General features: G+C 35.2%; 2 long non-coding RNA genes and 1 other non-coding gene across 4 annotated transcripts; 1 reads left to right on the forward strand and 2 right to left on the reverse strand.

The window, feature by feature from the left end:
• The first annotated feature begins 227 nt into the window (after positions 1-227).
• Positions 228-334, forward strand: LOC141669938 (small nucleolar RNA R71). Its single transcript, XR_012554188.1, has one exon. It is a non-coding gene; the product is annotated as a small nucleolar RNA R71 (small nucleolar RNA).
• A 13,919-nt stretch (positions 335-14,253) lies between these two features.
• Positions 14,254-15,464, reverse strand: LOC141664058 (uncharacterized). 2 transcript variants are annotated; one of them, XR_012551803.1, is made up of 5 exons: positions 15,387-15,464; positions 14,827-14,972; positions 14,632-14,745; positions 14,450-14,537; positions 14,254-14,366 (listed from the first exon to the last, which is right to left on the reverse strand). It is a non-coding gene; the product is annotated as an uncharacterized LOC141664058 (long non-coding RNA). The 2 variants fall into 2 exon arrangements; XR_012551802.1 differs by lacking the exons at positions 14,827-14,972; positions 15,387-15,464 and having other exon boundaries at positions 14,632-14,795.
• A 24-nt stretch (positions 15,465-15,488) lies between these two features.
• On the reverse strand, positions 15,489-16,107 carry LOC141666886 (uncharacterized). The gene is made up of 3 exons (XR_012552394.1): positions 16,037-16,107; positions 15,861-15,929; positions 15,489-15,559 (listed from the first exon to the last, which is right to left on the reverse strand). It is a non-coding gene; the product is annotated as an uncharacterized LOC141666886 (long non-coding RNA).
• Between the last annotated feature and the right edge of the window lie 323 nt (positions 16,108-16,430).

Below are 16,430 nucleotides of genomic sequence, written 5' to 3' on the forward strand. Positions count from 1 at the left end.
GGGCAGCTATAGCAGTTGCTGCATCCAACTCCAGAATTTCTGCTAATTTTCCCTGAGTCAGTCTCTGGGAAGGATTATGGTACTCATTAGTAGCCATCAGTTCAATAAGATCATAAGCTTCATCGTAGCTTTTAGCCCACAAGACTCCTCCTGATGCTTCATCGAGCATGGGTCTAGAAGTAGCACCCAATCCATTGTAGAAACAGTTATTAATCATCCAATCAGGCATGCCATGGTGTGGGCACTTCCTTGGCATCTCCTTAAATCGATCCCAAGCCTCACACAGAGATTCTCCCATTTGCTGAGAAAACTGAGTAAGAGCATTCCTGATTGCAGCAATCTTCGCCATAGGGAAGAATTTAGTGAGAAATTTTTGAGCAAGATCTTCCCAAGTGGTGATAGACCCTGCTGGTAGAGAATATAACCACCACTTAGCTTTTTCCCTCAGAGAGAATGGGAAGAGTCGCAGCTTGATAACATCTTCAGTCACATCATTGAACTTGAACATGTCGCAGATCTCGATGAAATCCCTGATGTGCATGTTGTGGTCTTCAGTAGAAGAACCCCCAAACTCAACTGAGTTATGTATCATCTGAATCATGCTTGACTTGATCTCAAAAGTGTTAGCCCTGATGGTTGGCCTGATGATGCTTGACTGAATGTCATTGATCTTAGGTTGAGAATAGTCCATCAAAGCCTTAGAATTTTCTGCTTGATCACCCATCTCTACTAAAACCGGTTCCTTGACTTTCTCTTCTTCTTCTTCTACCTTCTTTTCTTCTTCAAAAACTTCCTTTCGAACCACCACAACTTCTTCATCGGCTTTATCCAGTATTTTCTTACGAGTACACGAACGCGTATGCATACACCCTCGCTAGAGTACCTGAAATAAGACAAGGAAACAAATAAGTAATAATATCCGAGTCAATGAACTTTAACGACCACTGATGGAAAATACATAAACTAAAAATTAACATTGAAGTCCCCGGCAGCGGCCCCAAAAACTTGTTAGTCGCTAAACACGCGCTAATAATACACACAAGTATGCGCGTTCGCAAGTAATATAGAATCTTTTCTAGTTCGTTCCCACAGAGACTGGCTTGCTTAACTAATTAACTTATGCACTTAAGCAACAATGTATGGTTATTATTCAATGCTAAGATGATAACAATTGAGGTTGTTTATAACTAATAATTAAACTAACAATTATAACTAGGAGAGTAATGACGATTGAATTAATATATATGACAAACATGGGATTCTAACTTCATTAAATACTTTATTTAATAGCCTTATTGTTCTTAACCTTAGCATGTAATGGTGATGACACTAATCAGATAACACGAAACTGATAAACGCCAACTTTCGTTGCACGAATACCATACTACCAGACATCCACAAAATAGATAGAAGTTGAATAGACACCAATTATATTGAGACCCTATATGTCTATAGAATTTGATAAAATAACGGTTTAAGCACAAGTTATCTATCTTGATTACATAGGGCAAGTAAGATGGTTAAAATTACCTACGAATCATGCATAACAATAACACATGAACCTATGCTAGCATGGCAAGTTCTAAATCCTTAAATTCACTGTCGCTTCATTAAAGATTAACACGCTATCTTATAAGTTCGCGATGCTCATAAGAGGAATATGCACAACCAATACTAGGATATCATACAATCACCACACACTAAGGCATCGAAACAAATTAACTAAAGAAATCCATAAATAAATCCGTTAGAACCCCACGATAACGATTAGCCCATAATCGAACTCATCATCAACGTGGGTTCCGATGAAAGCATGGTATAACAAACGTAGTATTTATAACGAATAAACAAAACCAAGTTAACACAAGAGTATAGGTTCAACAAAATAAGAAACAAGCATCCAAGATTACAACTCAAAACAAAGATTCACAAGAAGAAACAAGATCGTCTTCGCCTTTGTTGAATTGTGCTATAGGTCTCTTGTCGTCCTCTCCTTGCGCTCTGATATGTCTCGGACTTGATTACATATGAAAATGACCTAAAGTTGTTTATATAGTAGCCCCATGCAATCCAGAAGTCCTCCAATTGCAATTATAGAAGAATCAGGATTCTCTGATTTCGCACTAGCACGGCTGCGCGCTATTACAGCGCGGGCGCGCTTCCTTTCTGACATCTTGGCACGGTCGTGCACTTGACTAGCGCGGGCGCGCCGTACTTTTGGAAAAACTTCAGATTTTCTTCTTTTCATTGCTGTTTTGAGCCGGCTTTCCACGAGCTTTTATTCCAACACCACCTTGACACCAAATTAGCACCAAAACAATGCTAATTCACCTGATTACCTAGATAATGCCTGAAATGCAAAAACACTAGAAAACACATCAAAACACTTAACAACTTGAGTACAAACGCATCAATACAAAGATTATTAGAGCATTATAAAATGTCATAAATGCCACCTAACATACCCCCAAACTTGAATCGATGCTTATCCTCAAGCATAAATAGACTCAAAGAACAAGAACAAAAATGCATGAATGCAACTAATATGAATGCAACGATCCCAATAGAATAACTAAACCAATCAATGAGCAACATCACAACTAACCTAGCACATTTATCTAAAGCTGAGTGTAATGATGTAATAAATGACATGTCTACTGAATTATATCACCTGTGTGTTACACTTAAGTCTCTCACTAAAGAAAACAATAAAATTAAAGAGAACAATGTGTTTTTAAGTGAAAGAAACAATGTGCTAGAGGCTCAATTCATTGAGTTTGAAAAATTGAAATTAGAATGCAAGGTTGCTAAGGATGAACTAACTGAATCCTTAAAGAAAGAGGAGATTTTAAGAAAGCAACTTGAACGAGAACAGGAAGTGATTAAGGCATGGAAATCATCTAGAGATGTCCATGCTCAAATCACTAAAGTTCAAGGTATAGAGTCTTTTTGTGATGCAGCCTGGAAAAAGAATAAAGAGAAGCTTGATTCCAATTTGGTTGAAGGACTTTCAACAGATGTGGACTCGACGGATGATGAAAATTATCCGTCAAATAATCAAAAGGATTATCCATCGAAAGACAATGAGCCACATTCGTCGAATGTTAGTAAGCCAGTTAGCAAAGCTAAGTTAGCTAAGTTGAATGATAAATATGGATCAGTTTCTAAAAACTTTGTTCCAGGAGAATCAAGTCAAGTGAGAAAAGAAAAGAGAGTTAATGTTGGTCATATGTCTATCAAGCAATTGAATGACAGATTAGATAAGATTGAGGTTAAAGCAGAATCAAAAAGGAAAAACAACATAAATGGGAAGGTAGGAATTAACAAACATAACAACTACACGCCTGATAAATATGCTCCAAGAAAAATCTATGTTAAGTGTGGTAGTGTTAATCATTTGTATGTTAATTGCAAACTTGCTATGTATACTCCTATGTCTGCACCTCCTTCATTTCCCAACATGCCTTCCATGTCTATAAATGTCTTGCCTGCACAGAATATGAATGCACAATTTGCTAATATGCCATTTGCACCTAATCCATATTATGATGCATTTAGTATGCTACAAATGCCATTTAGCATGCCTTACTGGAATAACATGTTTACACATAGCATGCCTTTTCCTATTAATCAAAATGTGCACGATAATTCTGCTTCAATGAATGGTTTTAAAGGCCAAACTCAAATGACTAAGGATGAATTTGAAATACCCAAGTCAAATGAGGTCAAACCTAAGAAACCAAAGAGAAGGCTAACAAGGCAGGACCCAAGGAAACTTGGGGTACCAAAATCAACTTGATTTGATTTTAATGTGTACAGGGAAATGGAAAGATTCTTTGGTATTTGGATAGTGGGTGCTCAAGGCACATGACTGGAGATTCTACCATGTTCACTTGGTTCAAGGAAAGAGCTAGCCCAAGTATCACTTTTGGAGATGACAATAAGGGTTATAATGTGGGATATGGCTTGATTTCAATGGATAATGTCATCATTGAAGAGGTTGCCATAGTGGATGGACTCAAGCATAACTTGTTGAGTATTAGCCAGCTTTGTGATAAGGGCAACTCAGTCACTTTCAATTCTGAAGCCTGTGTTGTAACCAACAAGAGAAGCAACAAAGTGGTTCTCACTGGAGTGATAAAAGGAAATGTGTACTTAGCTGATTTCAACTCATCAAATGCAGAATCTGTCACTTATCTATTTAGCAAGGCAAGTCATGATGAAAGTTGGCTATGGAACAAGAAGTTTTCCCATCTAAACTTCAAGACCCTGAATGAGATAGTCAAGAAAGATTTGGTTAGAGGTATTCTTCAAGTGCAGTTTTCAAAGGATGGATTGGGTGATGCCTGCGAAAAGGGAAAGCAGATTAAAGCATCATTCAGAAAGAAGCTTGAATCATCAATTGAAGAACCTTTACATTTACTTCACATGGACTTGTTTGGACCAGTAAATGTGTTGTCTATCTTAAAGAAGAGGTATTGCCTAGTAATTGTGGATGATTTTTCAAAGTTCTCTTAGACATATTTTCTAAAGTCAAAAGATGAGGCTAGTGAAATCATCACCAATCATATAAGGAAAGTTAACAATCATCCTGACTTCAAGGTTAGAAGAATCAGGAGTGACAATAGAACTGAGTTCAAGAATTCTGTGATGAGAGTATTTTGTGAAGAAAATGGGATCATGCATGAGTTTTCTGCAGCCAGAACTCCATAACAAAATGGAGTGGTGGAAAGAAAGAATAGGTCACTTTTTGAAGCTGCAAGAACAATGCTGGAAGAATCAAAGTTACCAACATACATATTTTTGGGCTGAAGCTATAAATACTGCATGCTACACTCAGAATATTTTTTTGATCAATCAAGCCAAATGCATGACTCCCTACCAGTTGTTCAAGAATAGCAAGCCAACCTTAAACTTACTACATGTCTTTGGCTGTAAATGCTATATCTTAAGGAATCAAACTGATCAACATGGAAAGTTTGATGCCAAAGAAGATGAAGAAATTTTTGTTGGATATGCTATTGGAAAATAATATAGAGTCTACAATCTAAGAACCAACATTGTTATGGAATCTGTACATGTTGTGTTTGATGATAAAAAGATTGAAGGACTGCAAGATGGAGATTTCCATGAGAGCCTCAAATTTGACAACGTGGAGATGATTTTTGAAGATAGTGATGATGACAGTGATCAAGAAACAGTGGCTAAGGATCATATAGAAAAGACTATCTCCAATGATGCACAAAATTCAGCATCAGTCGAGGTGCATAATGCATCATCCATCGGTAGACAATCAGCTTCATCCGTCGAGATACAACGTGCATCATTCGTCGGAACAATGAGAGAAGCTGAGAGTCAAAACAGAACACCTACAGAAAGAACTCCTTCTTCAAATCAAAGATTCATAAACTCAGGGGGAGTTTCTTCTAATCAAAACTCAGTCACACATCAAGACAATGATGAGGCCTCTTCACCTAGAGCTAATCTACCTCAACAGAGAAACTGGACTAGAGATCACCCTTTTGAGATCATTATTGGTGATGCATCTTCTAGAGTTCAAACAAGAAAAGCAACTCAAGAAGAATGTCCATATAACAGCTTTCTTTCAAAGGAAGAACCAAAGAAGGTAGAAGAAGCTCTGTTGGATCCTAATTGGGTTCTACCTATGCAAGAAGAGCTAAACCAATTTGAAAGGAACAAGGTATGGAAGCTGGTACCCAAGCCTAAAGAAAAGAATCCAATTGACACCAAGTGGGTATTCGGAAACAAGATGGATGAAAATGGCATAGTTGTCAGGAACAAAACTAGATTAGTTGATAAGGGCTACTGCCAATAAGAAGGAATAGATTTTGATGAAACTTTTGCTTCTATTGCAAGACTTGAAGCCATCAGAATTTTCTTAGCCTATGCAGCCCATGCCAATTTCAAAGTCTATCAAATGGATGTCAAAAGTGTCTTTTTGAATGGAGATTTGGAGGAGGAAATCTATGATAGTCAGCCTCCTAGTTTTGAAGATCCAAATTTTCCAGAATATGTCTACTATCTTTTGAAAGCACTTTATGGATTGAAGCAAGCACCTAGAACCTGGTATGATATTTTGTCAAAGTTACTCTTAGAAAATCACTTCACAAGAGATACTGTTGACAAAACTTTATTCTTTAGAATTGTAAATGGCTCTAGTAAACTTGTTCAAATTTATGTAGATGATATTATATTTGGCTCTACAGATGAAAAACTTTGTAAAAAGTTTTTCAAATTGATGCAAAGTAAGTATAAAATGAGCATGATGGGAGAACTAACTTACTTTCTTGGTTTACAAGTTAAGCAAGTTAGTGATGGAATATTCATTAGTCAAACCAAATATATTTATGATCTTTTAAAGAAGTTTGATCTAATGGATTGCACATCTGCAAAAACTCCAATGGCCACTGCAACTAAACTTGATGTAAACATTACTGAAAAGTCTGTGGATATTTCAAGCTATAGAGGCATGGTTGGCTCACTTTTGTACTTAACAGCTAGTAGGCCAGATATAATATTTGCTACTTGTATTTGTGCTAGATTTCAGGTTGATCCTAGAGAATCTCATTTAGTAGCTATTAAGAGAATTTTCAGATATCTCAAGGGCACACCAAAACTTGGCATTTGGTACCCTAGAGATTCTGGTTTTGATCTAACTGGTTATTCATATGCAGATTATGCAGGTTGTAAAATTGATAGAAAAAGTACAACAGGAACCTGTCAATTTCTAGGAAATAAGCTAGTATCCTGGCTCAGTAAAAAGCAAAATTCAGTTTCTACTTCTACAGCTGAAACTAAGTATATTGCTGCTGGTAGTTGCTGTGCACAGATTCTATGGATGAAAAACCAACTGTTGGACTATGGTCTGCAAGTGGATAGAATTCCTATTTTCTGTGATAACACAAGTGCAATTGCCATCACTGAAAATCCAGTAGAACATTCAAGAACAAAGCACATAGACATCAAGTATCACTTCATTAGGGAACATGTGATAAATAGTATTGTGGAACTACATTTTGTTCCAAGTGAGAAGCGGCTTGCAGATATCTTTACCAAGCCACTTGATGAATCCACCTTTACTAGGTTGGTAAGTGAGTTAGGTATGCTTAATTATTCTTAAAATTGTTCCTGATAATTTTCCAAGCTGAAATGGAGCCAGAAATTTATATTATTTTTTTTTGTTTTAGATAAAATTTTGGCTAAGTCAAAATTTACAACTCGAAGGATGTCCATTATCCATCGAGTTTGATCATGCGTCGAAATAGAAGAGCTTAGTAAAAATCAATTACTTTTCTGGATTATTTTATACCCGACGGATAATTGCTTTATTCTCATTCGTCGAATTGTTTACATTTTAGCCGTTAAAAGTACTGAACATTATCCATCGGATATACTTATAGTCTGTAAGTATATCACGATGGATAATTGACAGAATTTTGACAGCTTATTTTATTTTTAAACGGCTATTTTGGGCAATTCTCACTGGGTCTTTAATTTTTATCTTTAATTTTTATCCAATTTTATTTGAGAGTACATAAAAGCCTAACTTCAGTTTATTTTTGCTTTTATCTCTCCCTACTGCAATTAACTGTTTTCTTCTTTCTCAAAACAAAACCCCTTTCTTTCTACAATTTCCTTGCTTTAACAATGGCACCAGTAGTAAAAATCATGTCTCAGACAGGATTCATATATGAGAAGAACAACTTTGTGGCTCTAGTGAACAAAGAGATTCTAGCATCTGAGGATAATCACAAAATGATGGATTTTTTGAAGGGATGCAAGCTTAGTTATGCCATGCTAGAATCCCCCACTATCTACTGTGAAGTTTTGGAAGAGATGTGGACCACTACTGTATATCAGTCTAATGACAAAACCATCACTCTCTCCATTAAAGGTAAAGAACATTGCATTTACAGTAATATTATCAAATCATGCTTTAAAATTCCCGATAACACTACTACTAAGCCACACACATATGCTGATATAGTGAATTTGCTTAATTATATGGGCTATGCACTTCCTACCACTAAGTTAAGTGAAACTAGGAGACTAGGTCTTAGAAAAGAGTGGAGTTATCCGTGTGATGTAGTTACCAAGGTGTTTTCTGGTAAAATAAGTAACTTTGATTCTGTCAACACTACAATGCTTAACATGCTTTACATGCTTCTTACTGATAAGTACTACAATTTCAGTGATGCCATCATGGTTGAGTTAGGATACAAGTTAAGGGAAATCAAAAAGAGATCTAAAAATGTTTATTATGCTAGATTCTTTATGATTATTGCTAACCATATTTGTAAGAATCTTGTAATTGAGAACCCAACCAACAAACTGAATTGTTGGGTTCAATAAAGAAGAGTGATTGTAGATTTAAACAGGGTTGATCACCACAAAGAGGTGCCCCTTGTCTATTTGCTTATTATGGAATCGCCTCAGGTAAGTGAGGTAACTGTTTCTGTCTTTGTCACTACTTTTCAAACACCTATTTCTTTGACTTCAACTGTGGCAATGGTATATATGAATGTGACCAAACAGATGCCTATCCAAGCCACTAAACCAAAGGTTTCTAAATCCAAATCAAAGAAATCCCCCTCAGGTTTCTCTCAAAAGAAACCAGTTGCAAAATCCACCAAAAACCAAGAGGGGAGTGTGAAGGAGAGTAAGATAGGTGAGGGACAGGGTGAAAATAAAAGAAACCCTAAGGATAAGGATGGAGAGATGAGTGTACCCAAACCTAGCCACACCACAGTTTCCCAACAAACTGTGGTGCATAATAAGAAAATTAGCACATCTCTAATTTCATCCTCCTAAAAGGATGTTACTATTGAAACAAGCTCCCAACCAGGAGCACAGGCCAAAAGGGTAAGGGACACAGATTCATCCCAAACTTACACAAGAAAGAAGAAATCTAGAAAACTTGGGGATGCACATGGATCACACACAGTGCAAACTGCAGCTAAAGACTCAGTCACTGCACCATCACAAATTCAGTGTTATGTGGCTCCAATAAATGTGGAGTCACAGCCAAAATCTTTAACAATTGAAGCACCAAACACACCAAACTCACCCACACACTCACTGGATGTGGATATGATTAACACATCTGTTAAATATATTTGTGATGTCATGTCTAATCTGTTGTGTTTAATTTCAGAACTTAATATCAGGACTTACTGGAAATCAGAACTTACTGAAGTCAGAACTTATATCAGAACTTAAGGCCGTCAGGATTTATATCAGGACTTAAGTGCGGGTACTTCAGATAAGGAAAGCAGACTAAAACAATAGAAGATATGCATGAAGAGTTAGAAGACTAGAAGACTTGTAGAAGATAATATCTGATTGATATATTTTAGGAGACAGAATTATATTCCATATCAATTAGAAGATATCTTGTAAATGTGTACTATATAAACACAACTTAGGGTTTATACTATATGTGTTATCATTCACGAGGAAGATTATACATTGTAACCTAGCAGCTCCTAGTGATATTGTTCATCACTGAGAGAGAACAACTGTTCTATTGTAACAGAGTTTATTATATTGAATATACTTGATTACCGTTACATACTTGTGTTCTAAAATCGATTTGATTGTATAAACACTATATTCAACCCCCTTCTATAGTGTTGTGTGACCTAACAAGTGGTATCAGAGCCTCTCTGTTGATTTACAAATAGTAAGATCCAGTTTACAATCATGTCTGAAGAAACACAAACCCCACTTAAGCCCACCAAAACTCAAGATACTCAAAACAATCAAACCCACAGTCGATATGAAACTATTAGGGTTCCCATACTGAGAGCATCTGAGTTTCCTATATGGAAAGTGAAGATGGCTATATTTATGGAAGCCACAGATCCAGTATACCTTGATAGAATCAATGATGGACCATATAAGCCTACCAAGCTTTCTATTGCAGTTGTTGATCAACCAGCAAAGATGATACCAAAGGAGAAAAGTGAGTACACAGCTGAAGACATCTCATATATTGCCAAAGATGCAAGGGTAACGCATCTGCTGCATAGTGCAATTGATAATGTCATGTCAAACAGGGTAATTGGATGTAAGACTGCAAAGGAGATATGGGATTCTTTGGAGACAAGATGCCAGGAAACTGATGCAATCAAGAAGAACAAGAAGACTATACTCACACAAGAGTATGAGCACTTTGACTCAAAAGCTGATGAGTCATTAACTAATTTATATGACAGGTTTTCCAAACTCTTGAATGATAAGTCACTGGTGGATAAGGAGTATGATCTTGAAGATTCAAATCTAAAGTTCCTTTTAGCTCTTCCTGAAAATTGGGATTTGAAGTCTACTACCATAAGAGACAACTATTACCTTACTGAAACTACTCTTGATGAAATTTATGGTATGCTCAAGACTCATGAACTTGTGATGGATCAAAGGAGAAAAAGGCATGGAAGAAAGTCAAAGACAGTTGCACTTAAAGCTGAGGAGGAATCTCCTAAAGTGGTTGTCTCAAAGAGGGACAAAGGAAAGCCTCTCATCATACAGTCTGATTCAGAATCATCATATTCTGATGATGATGATTCAGAATCTTAAGGTTTATCTGAAGTGGATGTTGATTCAGAGATGATACAGCTGTGTGCCCTTATGGTGAAGGGTATCACAAAGATAGCCTACAACAAATTCAGAAAGGGCAAGAAGTTTTCAAGGAAAGGTGGAAGTTCTGAAAAGAAAGGATTCAGAAAGTCTAATGGCAAAGGAGGAAAGTCTGACAGAGGAGACAACTCAAATATCAAATGCTACAATTATGGTGAAAGAGGCCACATCTCTCCTGATTGCAAAAACGAAAAAGGTGATAAAGGCAAGGCACTTGTCACAAAGAAGAAAAACTGGGCAGACACTTCAGATTCTGAAGATAAGGTGAACTATGCCTTGATGGCAAATGCTGATAGTAGTACTGATGCTGCTGAATTGAAGGTACCTCAATCAATTTTTGCTTTTCATACTAATGATATTTCTGAGCTGAGATTATATCTTAAAACCATGTTCATTAGTTTTAGAGATCAGACTTTAACAAATGAAAGATTAACATCTGAAAGTCTTGCTCTTAGAAATAAAAATGACTACTTAGAAAAGGAGTTAGTTTTTCTTCATCAAACTCAGAAAGAAAGAGATGATGCTTTATATGTTAGAGATGAGTGCTAAAACTGAATGAATCTCTAAAAACTGATTTAGAAAAGGAAAGAGAAATTATCAGAATTTGGAATCTCTGGAAGAACAACTCAGAAAATCTTAGAAAATGGAAATTGGAAAGAAGGTCTACGTTACCTAGATGATAGAGAAGAAAAGGAAACTGAGTCATCTAAACCAAACTTTACCAAGAAAGCTGAAAAACCTAAAGTTAATCCTGTTAAGTTTGTAGCAAAAACTGTAATGTCTGATTCTGAAAAGATGAAAGATTCTAAGACAGAAGTAAAAGAAAAGTTAACTTCTGACAAATTAGAACAGGACAAACCAGCTTCAGTAAACATAGGTTTGATGACAAAAAAGCAGCTTAAGCATAAGCTGAAAGAGATTAAGAATGTGAACAAGGTAAAGGAAGCTAGGAAAAATAAGAATGGAAAGGAAGGTGTAAATAAAAGCAATAATTATATGCCTGTTCTTAATGCTTCTAGAAAGAAATGCTATAACTGTGGAAACTCTAACCATCTTGCTTCTTTTTACAGGAAGAATGAGGATATAAACTCTTTACCTCCTAGATCAGGAGTTAAGAGTCAGTCTGTTAGGTTTAAACCACAAAATCCTTGTTTTCATTGTGGTAGTTTATGGCATTCCATTTATACTTGTAAGGAATATCATAGTTTGTACTATGATTATTATCAAATAAAACCTTCTTTAAAGAAAGTTAGCATTGTTCCTTCTAGTGTAAAGTCTGATGCAAAGTCTGATATAAAGTCTGATAAACAGCATGTTAGCATAAACTCTGAAATTAAATCTGCTGTAAATGCTAACAAACTTAAAAAGGCCAAAGGATCCAAGCAAGTCTGGGTCCTTAAAACTAACCAATAGTGGTCTTTGTGATTGCAGGAAAACAGGAAAAATATCCTAGTTCTGGACAGTGGATGTTCAGGACATATGACTGGAAATAAAGCCCTGCTACCAGAATTTATGGAGAAGGCTGGCCCGGGAGTTTCTTATGGAGATGGCAACATGGGAAAAACTCTGGGATATGGAAATATCAACCTTGGGAATGTCATCATTAAATCAGTAGCTCTTGTCTCAGGACTTAAACACAATCTGCTAAGTGTGAATCAAATCTGTGACAGAGGTTATCATGTGGATTTCTTTGAAGAACACTATGAAGTTGTAAGTAATTCTACAAGCAAAGTGGTTCTGAAAGGTTATAGACATGGTAACATATATGAAGCCAGACTTTCAAAAAACTCTGATGGTTCTGCAATCTGTTTGTTGAGTAGAGCATCAATCACTACAAGAAAAATGCCCATAGACATCGGTTTTTGGCCGATGTCTATGTTGTTTGGCAACCGATGTTGATGTCGGTGATGTCTATTCTACACATCGGCCATAACCCGATGTCTTTACTTAATTAGACATCATTTCTGGGAAAAAAAGTGATGTCCATTCATTATTTTTTACAAAAAAATGTTAGAAATAAATAATTTAATAAATAAATTACACCTATTATAACAAATTAAACATATAATGGGCTATGTTTTTTTCCACATAGACATCGAATATTTTCATATAGGTGATGTAAAATCTGATATTAAACATCGATTTATTTAGTAAAAGGTGATGTCTATGTTGGCACTTAGACATCAGTTGTATCCCAAATAAAGTGATGTCTATGTTCCTTTTAGAGTTGAACATGTTAGTCTTTGACATCGGTTTTTTAGGAAAAAGCAATGTATATCTACTTTTTTGACATCAGTTTTTCTTCACTAAAACTGATGTACAATTGCATTTGAGACATCAATATTTATATATTAAAAGTGATGTACAATTATTTTTTTGACATCAGTATTTATTCATTGAAAGTATTTAAATAATGAACTAACTAAACACTTATATTTAGCAACATAAATATCAAGTATCTAATTTTATTACAGAATCGTTCAAAACCAAACTATTGTTATATGTTTGCTAAGTCATCCCTGCTAACATAAATATCGAGAATAATTTCTTCAACCTCCCTCTGTACTGAGTTGATGCCTATCTTATCAAAAGGTGGAAAGGGAGATTCAACCTGCACGATAACAAAAGGGTAAGAGGAAACAGAAATTTATAAACTTTACAGCACTACAATCTAATTTTCCTAAAAGCAGTAAGTTTAAAAGACGTGAGTTGGGTGACAGTTAAGAGTTACTTTCCAAACAAAAAGTACCACTGAAATTTTATGCAGCTTGAGATTTCAGTATTATGATTATTGAATATCAAGTAAACCCTTCTAATGTACTGTTCTGTAGTGAGCTCTAATATAGTTCTGAAGTACATTACTTTATGATCTTTTATAATCATGTATAGTACACTACATTAAGAAAAAAATCACAAACTTACAAGTTCAAAAAATGGAACATGATTTGAATCCTCACAATATTCACTCTTTTCGTATCAACTAATAAACATTCCTATAAACTTGTCTATTGACATGCTATCATTGTTATACCCAATTTACACTCACGAAGAAGATACAACCACCTACTTGTGAATAAAAAATCTAAAAATTACATGTTTTTAAAATCTATTAATGTTCTTTATATGTATAAAGATAGAAAATAATCGACTTTTATCAAAAAATATTGCAACAGTTAGTCATGAATGATAAACAAGGGATAAGATCAATTTTTTTTCCAATACTGTGAATATATGATCCATTCAGAAGAGACTCATTACCTCAGTGTCATCTATCCTGAACCAACTGCCTTGCATATCTTCAGCATATTCTTTATGCTTCAAATGTAGAATTTCAATCACCTCATGCAGATTATTAGCCTCCTCTTTCATCATATTGTCAATCTTAGACAATTGCACAACAGTATCTGCATACTCCAGATTGTAACAGAGCACATTGTCAATGTTAAATGGTTATAAAGAACAACAATATCTAAGATTGTAATAGAGCAGATAGCCGGAAAGCAACAAGAGGAGTTCCATAATCTAGCGAATAATAATAATAAGCGATGTTTATATATAGTATTACTTAATAATAGGCAAGTTTCCCGGCCTTCTCTGGATGGCTTCCCATGCAAAACCTGCCTTATGCTTTCAGCTTTGTCTCTTTCCACAACTCAATTCTAATATTCTACAAAGAAACATCTCCTCTGCAGGACATGATGGAACTGAACCTAAATTACAGATAAGATACAATTAATCAATGCATTTATGGGATCACCAGTATTATGCAAAGTAAACTAATATCGTTAAAAACCTCTCACACGTTATGCACGATCCAACATCTGTATTGTACTTTTTCCAGCCCCAACACGTGCGCCAAGAAAAATAAAATCATCAACCAACTACATCAGAAGAGCAAGGAAAATAGTTAAAATAATAATAACATAAATTATATAGTGATAGCAGAATAATGAGACGTGCAAAAGATGAAGCAACCTGATTCCATTGTTGGTTCACTGTGATTAATATCTCATCATATGTGGACTGTTTGTCCTTAAGTTCTCTTATTCTGCCTTCAAGATTGTGCAACTCATGCTTCTGCACGTCTAACTGCTGAACAAGTTTCTGATTCTGATACTGGAGAACTGTTGCATCAAAGATTCACAGTATTGGAAAAAAAATTGACCTTACATTAAGTAGGTAATGTAATGCCCGGAGAAAGATGCATTAAGCATATCTATAGGTAATGTAATATCATCTGCTACAGTCATAAACGAAATCAAATCCAACATCTCTGGGAAAGTAATACACTTGTTTATCTTTCCATAATTTCCTTCCTGAGAAAGCAAAATCATGATTCTGAATAGACTATTAAAGAATAGAGAAACTCAACAGATTTAAATAGAAAGAAGCAATAGCTCTGCAACTAGACCAGTTAGTAGGGAATTTAAATAGAATGTTAGCCTTAATGGCTTCACAATATATTTAGGCTACCATGTTGATTAAACAATGGATAAAGATAATAACTAAAATGTTGAACTGCTCTTACCAAAAAAAATTGCCAATGGGTATCACTAAGGACACCTTAAATAGTAAGCTGCTTATATTACACGCTAAACCTACCAAACTGCTTTTTTTGGTGGACAAAAATCTGGATCTTTATGGCTAAACCTCAAACTCAACGTGTAGACCAAGGGATTTAAGGATCAGTACATGAGTATTTTAACGCTCGTTGCTTAGACAACAATTACCTGAAATCTCTTTAGGACTATCGTCAAGATATTTGGAGCTTCCTGTATTCAAATCTTGTAAACAAACCCAAGTTTTTTACCGGAAGAGACAATATTAGTTGTCATTTACACACCATCTTCAATCGCTTAGCAGAGTGCACAAACCCCGGTATGACTTGCAACTCGTCCAATTGCTTCACCAACAACATATAAATTGTTTAAAGTCAATACATATATGTAGTATATTACTAGAACTTTAAAAGGCAGAAAGCCAAAACTAATATACTAAGAGTAGCAGTAACTAACAAGTTATTATTTGGTTAGAAAAATCAAGCATACACTATATATCAGTTGTCGGAACAATCTTATGACTGGTCTAAATCTCAACACTCTTAAACATGAGGAGAGTTTTGGGACAATATTTATATTATTTATATAATGACAGTTAACAAGTTCGCAATTTAAAAAGATTATTACAGAAAATGCATAAATTACCATCATCATGAAATGCCTCTGAACTACATCAACCAGTTGCTCTTTGGTTGGGTTGGAGACTTCATCCACCTAAAATACACATCGCGTTATTACATATAAGTATACAATCAAAGGATATCCGACCAAGTTCAATAATCAAGTTCTTTATAAAAGCACAAGTTGGATAAAGTAAACACCTTAAGCAGCTGTAGAGTTTTTGGAATGATTCCAAACCCTTTCCATGAATAACAATTTTTGGTCTTCTTGGTAAGAAGCTGCATATCAATATCAAAATCAGAAAATTCCCCTAAACCAAATAATATAAATGGAAGAAAAGGCGAGGAACTATATATCTTACACCAATGCTTTCAAGAACATTAATAATACCATAGACCTTCGCTTCTCAACACCTAAAATTAAACCAATTACAAAAAAAATCAACACGATATTCATTACAATTCACATATAAACAAGAATTACACAATTCAACACACAAGACCTCTCCAATTAAAGTAAAAAATCAAAAAAATTATTCTAAATTAATTTAATAAAAATTAAATCGAGAAATAAAATAAAGAAAGGGGGTATCAG

Source organism: Apium graveolens, chromosome 6 (assembly GCF_009905375.1).
Source record: "Apium graveolens cultivar Ventura chromosome 6, ASM990537v1, whole genome shotgun sequence".
Taxonomy (NCBI): Eukaryota; Viridiplantae; Streptophyta; class Magnoliopsida; order Apiales; family Apiaceae; genus Apium; species Apium graveolens.